General features: G+C 41.5%; 1 protein-coding gene across 2 annotated transcripts in view; it reads left to right on the forward strand.

Annotated features, from left to right (window-relative positions):
• The window catches only part of mtus2a (microtubule associated tumor suppressor candidate 2a), a 194484-nt gene continuing 180144 nt past the window's right edge, over positions 1-14340 (forward strand). For both annotated transcript variants that reach the window (XM_066699875.1, XM_066699876.1), the window contains exons 1-2: positions 1-127; positions 4726-4797. The gene's annotated coding sequence lies outside the window, so the exon portion shown is untranslated. The remainder of the gene's footprint in view (positions 128-4725; positions 4798-14340) is intronic.

The raw sequence follows: 14340 nt of genomic DNA on the forward strand, positions 1-14340 counted from the left end.
TCCTGCACCGTGTTTTTTTTCACCCCCTCCGTCTCCTTCATGCGATTCAGAGGGGTATTAGTACCTCGGCAGAACAAGGGGGAATAGATGTGCAACATTTGCAAGGAACACGGAGTCTAAATAACAGGTAAGCACTGCCTATTTACTGGTCGGTGCACGAAACATGGGTATATGCTACTGGTTTATGTTGTGCAAGGAAAACGCAGTTCTCCTCAGCATGGACTTGCAACGTTTTGTCTGCATTGCAATAAGGTAACACCTCTCTAGCTCTATGGTGAATGCAGCTACTGCACTGCCAGGTGAATCATTGTGCTGGGTTGGGTTTTGATCTTAGAATAAGAAAGTGTTTTCTGCTGGATAACTTCCCACTGTAAGTGTTGACGTCTGATGTTGTATATAATTGTGGTTGGCATTTGCAATCTTGAAATGAAAACGATTCGTGTCGGTGGAGCATGACATCCCCAGATTTCCCTCAGCAGCAGAATGCTTCGTATTGATTGACGTTTAAAAAAACAGCGTGTTTTATCAATACACATCGCTCTGGTCACATTATAATAGCATGTGAAATGCGTTTTTGCAAAGGTAACTGTAGAACTTGTACAAATAGCAGCTCTGATACAGAACACGAATGCCTATTTGTTTACATCCCCCCTAGTATGAGTCTGTGAGCAAAACTGCAAGCGTGCTGGTGGCTTCCTCATAGTCGCGTTCGTACATCGCAGATTTCCGCAGTTCTGCGCACATCTGGAGATTCTTGACGTTCCCATTGGTGGAGCAGCGCAGATCCGCGCAGAACTGCGGAAATCGGCGCTACACGACCGCGACCTCTGATTGAGCAGGATAACAGCGGCGCGTCGCCAGCAAAAGGCTTGCATGTACATTGTATGTGAAGTGGCCACTGACTTCAGCAGAGGCACAGACTCGCCCTCGCCTGGCGATGCTGAATTGTGGTGTCCTGCTGTACTCGCTCCGGCTGCCACTCTTGCAGCACAGTGCTGTATATGGTTATGAAACGCTCTCGTCTCGGTAACCGTAAACATATGGCGCAACTCACAGTCCTACTATGTTTGCCGGAGAGCTGATCTATTTTAAGCAGTTGTCATCAGGAGCTTCGTGACATGTCCTGTTGAAATGGTTGCTCTTATTGAACACAGTGCACGCTTCTAAAGATCGCATGCACCCAGAAGTGAAATACGGTAAGAAGGAAACCGCAGCTCCAAAGTGGCATACAGTAATTACAACCCGTTAGATCCAGTGTTTTGCTTTTAAATTGAGTTGCAATCGGGGTAAATGTAGCAATTCTAGAAACCAGAGATGTTTTCCCTCGCAACTATCTCCAGGTGCTGAGGCGGAATTATGCTCCATTTTAAGCCTGCAGTTATGGCAGTATGTAACAATGTGCGTCCCCCCCCCCCCCAAACTCTCAGTACTTCAGTGTGTTTCTGCAGTCTGTCAGCATATTTCTGTACTAAAAACTCTTCCTACATATGAACATTGCATAAAGCTTTAAACCTTACTAAATTGTGGCGCCTGTGTTAATACTTGCATGCTCTGCCGGATTCTTGTATGATGGTCACTGTATCTAATGCCGTGCATTAATGTAACCCACACAGTGCTGCCAGTCCGGTCAGTAACATCAAGAAGTATACTGCACTTCTGACTTCCCAACCCTCCCTGCAAACAGAGCTAATTTTCATAACATTAACACTGCAAACTGTGTTAATTACTACAACCCACCTGGTTCACTTCTTCTGACATCCACATCCATGAGCATTACGTCCATCAATCAAGGAATAACACTTTACTTCTCTAGTTAGTAAGTAAAGATACAGTGTGAAGGATATGGATTATGGTGATGTGTACTAATACATTTAGAAGGACATTGTATATAATGTTAAATTATATTAATAATGTTTGTCTAATTACAGAGGCAGACATTGACTTGATATGCAGAATATGATAAATGTATTAATTGTTTGGCACCTTAAGATACATGAATTCTTGGTAGTATGGACCAGGTTGCCAGGAATGGTACTGCCAGCTCCTGAAGTCCATCAGAGGGCAGGACAGTCTGGGTGTGAAGAAGTGATCTTCAGGAAGGGGATTGCCATTGCACCCTGAGAAAAGGCTTTTGCCAGTTGACTGTCTAATGTTTGAAAGAGTAATCGCACGCCTGGAATCAATTTTTTATATATATATTTTTAAACATCCAATTTAAAGCTGATAGCTGATAAACTCCGTATAAACCAGTCTAGCTTTAAATTTGTAAGAATGTGTATATAAATACGTAGAAACTCTGGTATATTTTGAGTTATAGCCCTACTGCCAGTTAATAGATTAAGATTATTCTCCGTTGCCATTTCAGACTTGTACCCCTGGCTCTGGAACAAATCATACTGATAAACCTCAGTGGTTCACAGAAAGAAATGGGGAATATTGAATTGCAACCCTTTTTCTTTCTTCACTGGCAGCTAGAAAGAACAAATTATTGTTAGTCTTTGGTGTCATTTAACTTAGAATTAGGCTCCTTGATCATTGGTGTCCAAAAATTATAGCCTAGTCCTTTCACAGCTACATCAAGTGCTTAATTCCCCCTAAAAACTTGTAACCTTGACTTTGTACTTCTCCTTATTTGAACTTGTGTAGTAAAAGCAAATTGTCAATAGCAAAGGCTTCTCATACATGTGAGGTTTGGCTGTGTAATCTTATATTGTTTTTCCCAGCCAGTTATTTTATTCACATCACATCAGGTTGAAATAACTAATGTAATTTCCGACACTGTTGTCAGCCTAAGAAGTGAACGATGCCATCTTTGTTGTTACCCCTGTGCACTGTATAACTTGAGACAGAGGATTGCTATCAGAAGAGAGAAGATAAACAACCTTGCAACAAACAGATAATTTTTCAGATATTTTTTTTCTTGATTTCTTCTTTATACTTGTCAGTAAATGAGCAAGTTGATGTGTGTAGGGTAAAAAGATAGAGACTTTTCAGTACCTTTGGCCTTGGAAGCAAAATAATTGAAACACATTCATTATACTTTTCCTTTACTCTGCTGCAGTAAATAGCATTTACTTACCTTTACATTATGCAAATGAGTATGACTGCTTCTCTACCTTAACATAATGCTATTCAGAATCTTCCTTAATTATACTAGCCATCATAATGAATAGCTGATTATGTCTTTATGATCAAAATGAATAGGGTGCATACTACAAAACAACTTTGATTCATAATCAAAACAAAGAGGACATTTAACATTTTTCTAAATGCGTTTTAGAGCAAGAATAGTAATTTGGAAGTTTTCCCCTGGTTGAATATTATCTTAATGGATAATTGTGGAAATTTATATATATTTTAAATTCACAGATTTAATTTCCTGAAACCAATGCATACATTGTTTTAATTGCACCTTTGGAAATCTCAGATGCTTTGCATTATATTATATGAAACTGTTAACTATTGAAGCCTTTTTTGTCTTTAGTGGAAGATACCATTATTACAGTAAGCTGTAATGAAAAATACGAATTATAATTAAGATTGTAAACATTTAATTACTTTGTATGTTTTTACAGTGTAGTAACCAATAACAAATATTGTAATAGTCTGATCGTTGATTGTTCTCATAAAGGCTCTAATAGTATGGAGAGACATTAGGTCTTTGTAAGGCATGTAGGGGTTTTGATGGAATCTTTATTTACTATACATTAATTCTTTAGCTGCTGTAAATAAAACCCCACACTAGGTATATTATCATAGCTAAACAAACAAACACAAACATACAACATTATATGTAGGCCTATGTATGTATATTTATTAGTGGAGCTGTGTTTGCAGCCAGGTCCAGCAGATTGTAATAGTGGTAGCTGACTTTGGTAAGAGTTCACTTGCATTGAAATGAGTCGACTGTTTACAGGGTTCAGCCTGCATCCTGCTGAATAGACCGCACCATATGTGGACAATGCCGGAACGCAATGGCAAAAATAATTGCTACATTCTGGAGATAATACGCTCTGAAAGAACATAAATGTCAAGGCTGAACATGAACGGGCAGTGACGAACATCCACAATGAGATGCATTTATTTTGAGGGCAACAGGAACAAGGCCGTTATTAAGATGCATATTAAACATTGGTAGTATGCATTTCTTAAAGGAAATGCCTGTCTCTGCTTAAGGTTTCTTTAGGCCCTTGATGATGTTGGGGAAGTTTGGTGGATAAGAGGGGTCTTGAGATCACAGGCTGGCCCCTTTAAAGTGGTCCCCATGGTGTTTGCTAATTAGTACTGAAGCTTAGTTGGCTTAAAATGGGATGGGATAATTAACCTTTCTGTTAGCAGAAACCTCAAAAGAGTCGCTTCAGATTCAAACAGCAGGGAAAGAAATAGGATGCCCGTTGCACAGCAGTTGGATACACCTGAGGCTTTAAGAACTGAAGACTCATGTGTAAATTGGGCTTATGATGCTGAAAAGCTAATATATTTAACTCCATGCATCTGTCCATAAATGTGTACTAAAAACAAGATATCAATCATTAAATATCCAGTACGTGGACACACAACCTTCAGTTTCTCCAAAATTTGATTTCAGTCCAATCACTAAATGTATATTTGTGATAAAATACGGTAAGGAAAGGGTTTGTTTGTTTGTATTGTGGTAACCATTAAGACTTTTAGGGGCTCTTTGTTAAATCTTTCTTTTTCTAACCTGCTGTGCACTCTCTCCAGGGCTGTCTCCTGTGTTGTGGCCAGACAGAGTCCAATCTCCTGATAACAGAACACTATTCCTCTCTGCTCTAGGTAAGCCTCCAATCTCACCTATGTATCGATTGGTTTCTTCCTCTGCTGTGGAAGTTGTACCAGTTCTCTTTGAAGCTTGCTTGATTTATTTATTTTTAAAGCTTCTAAAGTGCGGAAGGAGGGGGTGGTGGTGGGGGGGGTCAAGTGATGAAAAACACCTTTTCAGCGAGACATGATTTATTTCATTTCTCAAAAGACCTTTGTGGCATCTCTATGTAATCTGTGTGTCGGTGCTATTGTTGTGAGTTCAGTGTGCTATGGCTGTTAATTTGACTGCAATCATTGCAAGTTTTCAATTCTGTCTCTCGGATAATCTTTCTCATAACGGTGTCCTAGATTAGGGGAATTACTTTTGAAATGACTTTTTCATAAAATGACTTATGAAAATGGTGTTTTTGCACACAGAGAATAATGCTCTTGCTGAATTATTATTCAACAATTGATTAAAAACCACTGAAGAAATCTCTGAGGCCATTCATGGGTTGCTGATTTCAGTCTTGTAAATGGAATGTTGAAATTCTTAATCTTAGTTATAATGTGTGACTGTTACATTGAGGAGTGTATGCTTCCTGAAATTTCACTTGTTTAACATTCCCTGTCTTGTGCTACATCGAGGTAAGTTTCTTGTCTGTTGTCGTGATATTAATCTTTAGAACCTGATTCGGAGATAATGATGTTGATGCTAATGATGATTATAATGGTTATTGTCATCATCCAAGTTTTAGCTATATACACTCACCTAAAGGATTATTAGGAACACCATACTAATACTGTGTTTGACCCCCTTTCGCCTTCAGAACTGCCTTAATTCTACGTGGCATTCTTTAGAAATGTTGGCCCATATTGATAGGATAGCATCTTGCAGTTGATGGAGATTTGTGGGATGCACATCCAGGGCACGAAGCTCCCGTTCCACCACATCCCAAAGATGCTCTATTGGGTTGAGATCTGGTGACTGTGGGGGCCAGTTTAGTACAGTGAACTCATTGTCATGTTCAAGAAACCAATTTGAAATGATTCGACCTTTGTGATATGGTGCATTATCCTGCTGGAAGTAGCCATCAGAGGATGGGTACATGGTGGTCATAAAGGGATGGACATGGTCAGAAACAATGCTCAGGTAGGCCGTGGCATTTAAACGATGCCCAATTGGCACTAAGGGGCTGAAAGTGTGCCAAGAAAACATCCCCCACACCATTACACCACCACCACCAGCCTGCACAGTGGTAACAAGGCATGATGGATCCATGTTCTCATTCTGTTTACGCCAAATTCTGACTCTACCATCTGAATGTCTCAACAGAAATCGAGACTCATCAGACCAGGCAACATTTTTCCAGTCTTCAACTGTCCAATTTTGGTGAGCTTGTGCAAATTGTAGCCTCTTTTTCCTATTTGTAGTGGAGATGAGTGGTACCCGGTGGGGTCTTCTGCTGTTGTAGCCCATCCGCCTCAAGGTTGTACGTGTTGTGACTTCACAAATGCTTTGCTGCATACCTCGGTTGTAACGAGTGGTTATTTCAGTCAAAGTTGCTCTTCTATCAGCTTGAATCAGTCGGCCCATTCTCCTCTGACCTCTAGCATCAACAAGGCATTTTTGCCCCCACAGGACTGCCGCATACTGGATGTTTTTCCCTTTTCACACCATTCTTTGTAAACCCTAGAAATGGTTGTGCGTGAAAATCCCAGTAACTGAGCAGATTGTGAAATACTCAGACCGGCCCGTCTGGCACCAACAACCATGCCACGCTCAAAATTGATTAAATCACCTTTCTTTCCCATTCAGACATTCAGTTTGGAGTTCAGGAGATTGTCTTGACCAGGACCACACCCCTAAATGCATTGAAGCAACTGCCATGTGATTGGTTGGTTAGATAATTGCATTAATGAGAAATTGAACAGGTGTTCCTAATAATCCTTTAGGTGAGTGTATATTGTACTAGTATGTTTTCCGAATGGAATAGAATGTACTTGATGTGTAGCCTTTCATTTTGCGTTTCTCCATAAAACGGTTATTTTTCTTGACTGCAGCCTAGTAATAGGACATTATTTGGTGTATCTTTCCTTATATTAATGGACAGACATTAAATAATTGGACTTAAGCTTTGTTTAAATAGTTAATGGAATTTGAAAATGAAACATTCATCTGTTTAGAACAAGTACCCTACTACATACATAAATCCTGTTCATTTATCCACAATTAACCCTTCCCAGTGATACTGCTGTGGTAGAAAAAGACAGACTACTACATTTCTTAGGTGACCCCCAGATCATGCATTTGCTTATAGAGGCTTTCAGTTAATTTACCATTTGAAACCAAGGGGTCAAAGTGGAAAAACAAATTGCATTGCAGTGTCACCATCCCCAGTACTTCTTTAAACTGTATTTTACTTTTCTAAAAAATTCTAACCTAATTTTTGCATTTACAAATTGTGCTAATGCATCTCGGCTCATCGCTGTAATTTCCACCGCCTCATTTGGGGAGGGGGAGGAAATACAATCAGGCCCCATCTACCAGCAGTTATTGCAAGCCTGCAGGTGCCCAGGAAGCCAGCAGGAGATGCTCAATAGCAACAAGCTGAGAGAAGCACCACCACTGTGTCACCACTGAGCTCACCCGGTCACAATTGGCTAATCACAGGAGCTAGATTCGAACTGGCGAACCTCAGATTAGAGGGCTCAGTCAGGCCAAGCATCCTTTACCCACTGAGCCACTCTGCTTGCCCCCAACTTTGTTTTTTACCAGCTATGTATAAAGACCAGTCCTGTATCTATGTATAAAGGAGTCCATGTATTATAGCGGTCAGAAAATAACATGCATAGTGACATTTTGTATCTGTGTTGAGTCAAGAGGAGGTGACTTTTCCTTTATGCAGTGAGATTTCAATTGCTATTTTAAAAATTACTTTTACTGTGTTGTGCTTATTCTGTTACTAACGACCTACACTGAGGCTAATATGAGTGCTTGGTTCAAATATGTTTATCTTATATCAATTAATTGGTTTGCCAGGCGCAATACATCTGTCCTTCACTGGATATTTTACCATGTGACAAACACAAACCCGATTAATTTATCATGCCAGGAACAAGATACATTTTCCATACCGGTTTTGATGTTAACAGTTCACCTGTTTAACATTGAAGTTGAATCTGTAAACTAATTAATTGCTATGTTGCTTAGGCCTAAATGTGGCAGTGGTTCGACGTAATACAGTACTGACTGATTTTATTCTATGCTTCTGGGCTCAGATGCCTGTGAGAGAGATGTTAAATATGCATGCTCATTTTGAACCATTATATAATACCCCCCAGCTACAGGTTGCTTAAACTCGGTGGTCTTGCTGCTCGTGGCATTTTCTTTGAAGGAATTCATAAGTCATAAGCTGAGGTGTGTTGGCTTTTTCAGTATTTTCGTTTCTGTGGCTTTGAGAAAGTATACCAACAAAACAGACAAGAAGACAAATATGCTGTAATCTTCTGCATTTCATTTTGCTCCTGAAGGTTGATTAAAGAAAAGCAAACATGGCAAGGAGATATGCAGTAAAAATAGGTTCTAGTACAATTACATCTTTGGGCACAGCAACCTGACACTCATATAGTAGGCCTTCAAGCTGTGTATGTAAACACGTTTGGATACTTCAGCTTCTCTTCTTTTTGTGTAATTTTTTGTCCCATTTTGGGGAATCATCCACAGCCACTGTCATGGACCTTGTGTGTGATTACAATGTGGAAGGTGTCATCAAATTACCATTTTAAAAGCTTTTAAATGACAAAATGGAGAACGTTTGTCCATTTAAGTGGATGGTGTTACATTTGGGTTGAAGAAACCCAGTGTTTATGATCGTGATCATAATTATTATTACTGACCGGCATTTGTGTCTGTTTTCCTTAGTTTTAGAAGGACACACTTAACCATCAAATGTCTGTTGGAAATGAGTCACAGGAGCTCGGAGGGAGTGGCATTTTGACATATATGATGTATTCTATATTCAGAAATATATTTATTTTTCTCACCTCTACATCCAAAACATAGTGAATTGTAGGTTATTTGCTTGACCCTTGATAAATTCATCCTGAACAAGATGCTTCCTAATGAGGCTGGATTTCTTTCCCTTCTTTTTCAAACACTGTGGAACAGGGAAAATCAGCCAGTTTCTTTGTGTGTTCCTCTGTCAAGTGTGTGTCCTCTTCAGTCCCGTGGGATTTCAGAGCCAAATCCCACCCACATCATTAATGTCTCACCTTGTAGTTAAAGAACTGTACAAAAATAGGAGGTTTCTCTTCATAACGCATGTAAACAGCTCATAGATCCTGAAAATGCCTCCCATGAGCAGAACTGGTACCACACACACTGACTTCACTGCATTTACAAAAGCAATTCACAATGAGGGCCTGATTTTTTACAGAAAAATACCCTAACTCACTTCTGTATCAGTGCTTTATGATTTATTTGCAATTTTTCCTGGAAATTACAACCCCCCCTCAGAGAGATTATTTCAGGGTTAGGGGAGTGTTGGACTGTATTCCCAACTGTCTTGACGACCCCTCCCCCATCACTATACATCTCCAGCTTCCAAGGCCATGTGAAGCCTAAATAATTTAGTAGCCCCCCCACCATGCTTCCCATCAATTTGTGGCAGTTATAGCAGAGCAAATGGAAATTGTTCCCCTGTTTTTACAGCATGATGTGTGCAAGGTTATTCCAGTTTCAAAGAAGTGAAGACGGTAAATGTACTAAGAAAGCCATGCCTTAGGCTACATAAAACAACAACAACAACAACATAAACCACATCAGTACTAAACATTATGAGATGGAGCAGCAAGCGAAATCACAGTCACACTTGTCGTCTTGGGAACTAAGTCCACTTGCAGTACTTGGCTGCTCATTTCTGTTGCTTGTAGCCCTGTCAACACCAGGTCTGATCTGGTTGAATCTCATAAACTAAACAAGGCTGGGCTTGATCAGAGAGGAAACTTAAGTGCCGCAGCAAGCAAGTAATAATAATAATTCATGAATAATAATATAAATTATTATTGTGATTATTATTAATCAATCATAATTTTATATAAGGCATTCTACTACACCAGTAGTGCTAACTCAAGATTTAAGGTCATGCTTCTGCATAGAATTTATTTACAATGCTTTGTAACTTTATAGTGTAGCATGAAGACCGCACCATCTTGCTAGTTTCCTAAACCATTTCTAAAAAGGCTTTTGTGAATATATTCTCCAAGGCATAGAACCACCCGAAGCAATTACTGGAATTAAAAAAAAAATAATAATAAATGGAGACAGCCAAGCCCGTGTTGCCCTGTCAGCTTTTTTTCCTGTCTTGTGGTGCACTCCCTTGCCATACCACAGCTGTGTAGCCCTTGAATGAATTTTCATATTCGTCACCTACTTACATATCCAGTATAGGGCATTATACACAGCGCTCCTGGACTCATCAGCTGACGAACACAGATAACCACCAGAGTCTTCATGAAAAAATGACTTTTAAATTAATCAAGAGCCAAGGGTTAATAGACTCTAGATATAAGGGATCATTTCAGTTGATTTGAGCAGTTCTGCTTTGGAAGGAGTGAGTCCAGCACAGGTTTTATGAGATGGCATACAGTGGTGCATTTTGTAATTATTCTTTCCAGCTGCAAATTAAGAATCTTTTGTTTTCAATTGATTCCCTTTACCTCATTATCTTTCCAATTAATTTGTCATAAGCGCTGTAGAAAACATGAGGGGGTATAATAATTCTTCATTTGAATTCTCCCTCTGAAGTGACGGTACCTGAAATTCTATAGCGCAGCAAGTCAGGGATAATTGTAAGATGATGATTGGATGAGAGACAAGTTAGGCTATATTTAGCTTCTTTATGTTGCTAAATGGAACTTTTGGATATCAAATACAGTGTTTCCTATTGTAACTATGATGTGCTTTTAACTAGGTCAATGTTTTCTTTCTGAACTCTGCAGATCATCAGCCTTCATTCCATTTTGAATTGCTGAAGATCTTGTGATCAAATGCATTTAATCGTGTATCATGCATACATATCATATTCCCTTTGCTAGACTGGAAAAACTTGAGAGATTTAAATAATGTATTTTTGTATGTAAAATAATGATAGGGCTGAGATCAGAGTTTGTTGTGCCATAATAGATCCGATGTCCTGATATGTAGAGATGTCTGGAGTGGGGGTGGAGGATTGCAGTATCTGTCTTTAGTAACATCAGTACAAAAGCACCTGGCTAAATACTGTTATTGAATTACCAGCTTTGAGAACCATAACTTTACTTTGCAAATGTGAAGTTACAGATATTCTGCACGCTTGCAGATAATATGTGTACTGCAGCCTGTTTGTGTGTGCATGTGTGTGTTACATGCATTAATGTATATACCTTTTTTTTTTAAACCATAAAATAAATCTACTACCATCTAGTAATGGGTGTTATAATGGTGTTCTGTAGTTGTTGCTGCAGTGTGTGCAGCACTATTTAAATCTATCTATCTGTTCATGTTTATCTTTCAAGTCAGAAGCACTGCCCAAGGGAGAGGGGTTTCTGCACACTTCCATAGGAACCCGATCGAAACGTCACTCTATCAAAGCTGCCATTGGCCCCTTCGCACATCACTCAAAACAAGTCCCTTCCCACTTCCTGTTCTATAAAACATGACGTCTACGCAGGTTTGTCCTCCTTTGCCATTTCGCTGCACATGAGAACATGAGCTCTCTGTCTCTTGTCTATGCACTAGACTTTATTGTTATTATCACTGTTTTTCGGTTGGTTGGCTACACGGCTGTGTTGTTCGCCACCGTTGTACAAGTGTGCGTGTGTCTCTATTGTTTTTATTAGTTATTATTGATAGCTAATCCGATTCTGTTCAGTCCGCACACCGGAGGTCCGGCTGCGCTTTCAGTTTCTGTTTCATACAAATAGAGCATTTTAAAAAATAGTCATGTCTATATAGTGCCTTTATATATTCCGACTCTTGGGTGCTCCAAATTATAACACTTGGCTACTCCCTACAGTTTCAAACACGTCCAACCCCCTTTCTGAGGTGTGGTGTGGACGTGAGTGAGGGACCCGTTGCATTGTGTGTTGCTTCGCATCAAAATCGCTGCTCTCCTGGAGAAGCAAGCAATCTGCAATCTGCAATCAGCACGAGGGATTCTACTCCCCATACTTCCTAGTGTCCAAGAAAGATGGTGGTTTCCGGCCCATCTTGGATGTGAGGCGCCTGAACCGCCACCTCAAGGTGTTGCACATCAAGATGCTCAATCTGCGCACCATGTCCCAGGCCATCAAGCCCAGCAACTGGTTCACTACGGTGGATCTGAAAGATGCGTACTTTCACATCCCCATTGTGCATGCGCACAGGAAGTTTATCCACTTCACCTTCGAGGGCTGAGTTCGAGTTTGCTGTTCTCCCCTTCGGCCTGTCGCTAGCCCCACACGCACATTTTCCAAGTGCATGGATGTCGTGTTAGCCCAAGGGGGTCCGCGTCCTCAATTACTTAAACAGCTGGCTGGTTTGTTCTCACTCGAGGGAGCAGGTTCAGAGCCACGCCAACCTGATTCTAGGCCGTCTCTCCAAATTGTGCCTCTGGGTCAATCAAGAGAAGATCTGCCTGACGCCAGCTCAGCAGGCACAGTTCCTCGGGCTGTGCTTCAATTCCATTGCCATGCTCGCCACACTGGTGCCAGAGAGAGTTGCCTCAATATGTACGTGTCTCTCCCTCTTCCGACTGAGAGCTCATGTCAGGGTGTCCCTTTGCCAGAGGCTGTTGGGCCTCCTAGCGGCTGCATCACAGACACTCACCCTCAGCATTCACCAATTGAGGCTGCTGCAGTGGTGGTTCAGGTCTCTCAGGATGCACCCTCGCCACGATCATGCACGCCGACTCACAGTCACTCTGGCAAGCTGGAAGGCGCTCCGTTGGTGGTAGAGCCCTCACAATTTGACCCTCGGTGTGCCCCTGGGGCAGGTCTATCACCGAGCAGACATTGACGACAGACGCCTCCATGCAGGGTTGGGGAGCAGTCTGCGACGGACATGGAGTCCACGACAGGTGGGCGGAGCCACCACGGGCCCTCCATATCGATGTCCTGGAGATACAAGCAGTTCTCCTTGGACTGTCTCATTTCCTGCCAGTCCTGCGGGACAGACATGTGCTGGTTTGGATGGACAACACAGCGGTGGTCGCCTATATCAACAGTCAAGGAGGTCTCTGGTCGCGCAGACTGTACTGTATATCATGCCGTCTGCTTCTGTGGGCACAGCCATGGCTCCACTCCATCAGAGCAGTTCGCCTCCCTGGACTATCCAACACGGCGGAGGACCTCCTCTCTCGGGGAGGCCCCCCAGTCTTGCAATGGCGCCTCCACCCGCTTGTGATACAACAATTGTGGTTCGGCAGAGCGGAAATGGATCTCTTTGTCTCGTCCACACTCTGCCCACTATGGTTCTCCATCTGAGACCACTCAGGAACCCTAGTGATCGACATGCTAGCCTACACATGGCCGCGCTGTCTCCTTTACATGTTCTCACTGTTCCCCCTTCTCCCGGTGGTCCTGGTATAGGTCAGGAGAGAATGAGCAACAGTTCTGCTGATAGCCCCTCGGTGGCCTTGCAGATTCTGGTTTGCAGACCTGATCGCCCTCCTCCACGGAGAGCCTTGGCAGCTCCCAGTGAGAGTGGATTTGTTGTCCCAGGTGCAGGGCATGCTTTGGCACCCCAATCCAGGCCTCCTCCAGCTCTGGCCTGGCCCTGAGCGGGAGCGATTGATTGCCTGTGGTCTGTCAGACGTGGTAGTAGCCACTATTCAGTCAGCGACCTCTATGAGGTTGCAGTATTCCTACCGCTGGTGGACGTTTAGCACCTGGTGCCAAAACAGCAGTCAAGACCCAATTAATTTCCCCATTGGGGTAATATTACAATTTTTACGAGAGCTGTTGGACCACGGCAAGTCCCCATCAACATTCAAAGTGTACCTGGCGGCCATCTCCGCATATCATGTCCGGATTGAAGGCAAGCCTCCTGGGTCTCATTTCCTGGCTGCGCCTGTGTAGTAGTAGATATTATATTGCTTTAATCTTTGGTACATTTTGGACTTGAATGTCTAGTTTCAGACAGATTAAAAACATGCATTTGGACAGTTTATTAAGCTTTATCTAACCAATCCAAAGGATTACATAAGCATTTCATAGAATGTTATAGGTTATGTTTATGTAATGAAGTGTGTGCTATATACAGTATTCTGCATACATTATGTACATATATGTTTCTGATGTTTATTTTTGATCAAATTGAATACTTTATATATCATTCTTATCACTTGAATACAGAACTGACTGAATCACACCAGATTTTGGGCACATGACAGATTCCCCAGAATATCTCAGCCAGAGTGTCTTAGGGCACAGGTAACAATTTTCACACAAATTGCCACGACAACACTGATTCATATCTTGTCCCTAGGTGCGTGTAAAAAAAAACAGAAGCGTCAATAAAAACCAGTAAAGGCATTTTGTGCAGCTTCAGTCATT

The sequence above is a fragment of the Amia ocellicauda genome, chromosome 3, assembly GCF_036373705.1.
Source record: "Amia ocellicauda isolate fAmiCal2 chromosome 3, fAmiCal2.hap1, whole genome shotgun sequence".
In the NCBI taxonomy this organism is placed as follows: Eukaryota; Metazoa; Chordata; class Actinopteri; order Amiiformes; family Amiidae; genus Amia; species Amia ocellicauda.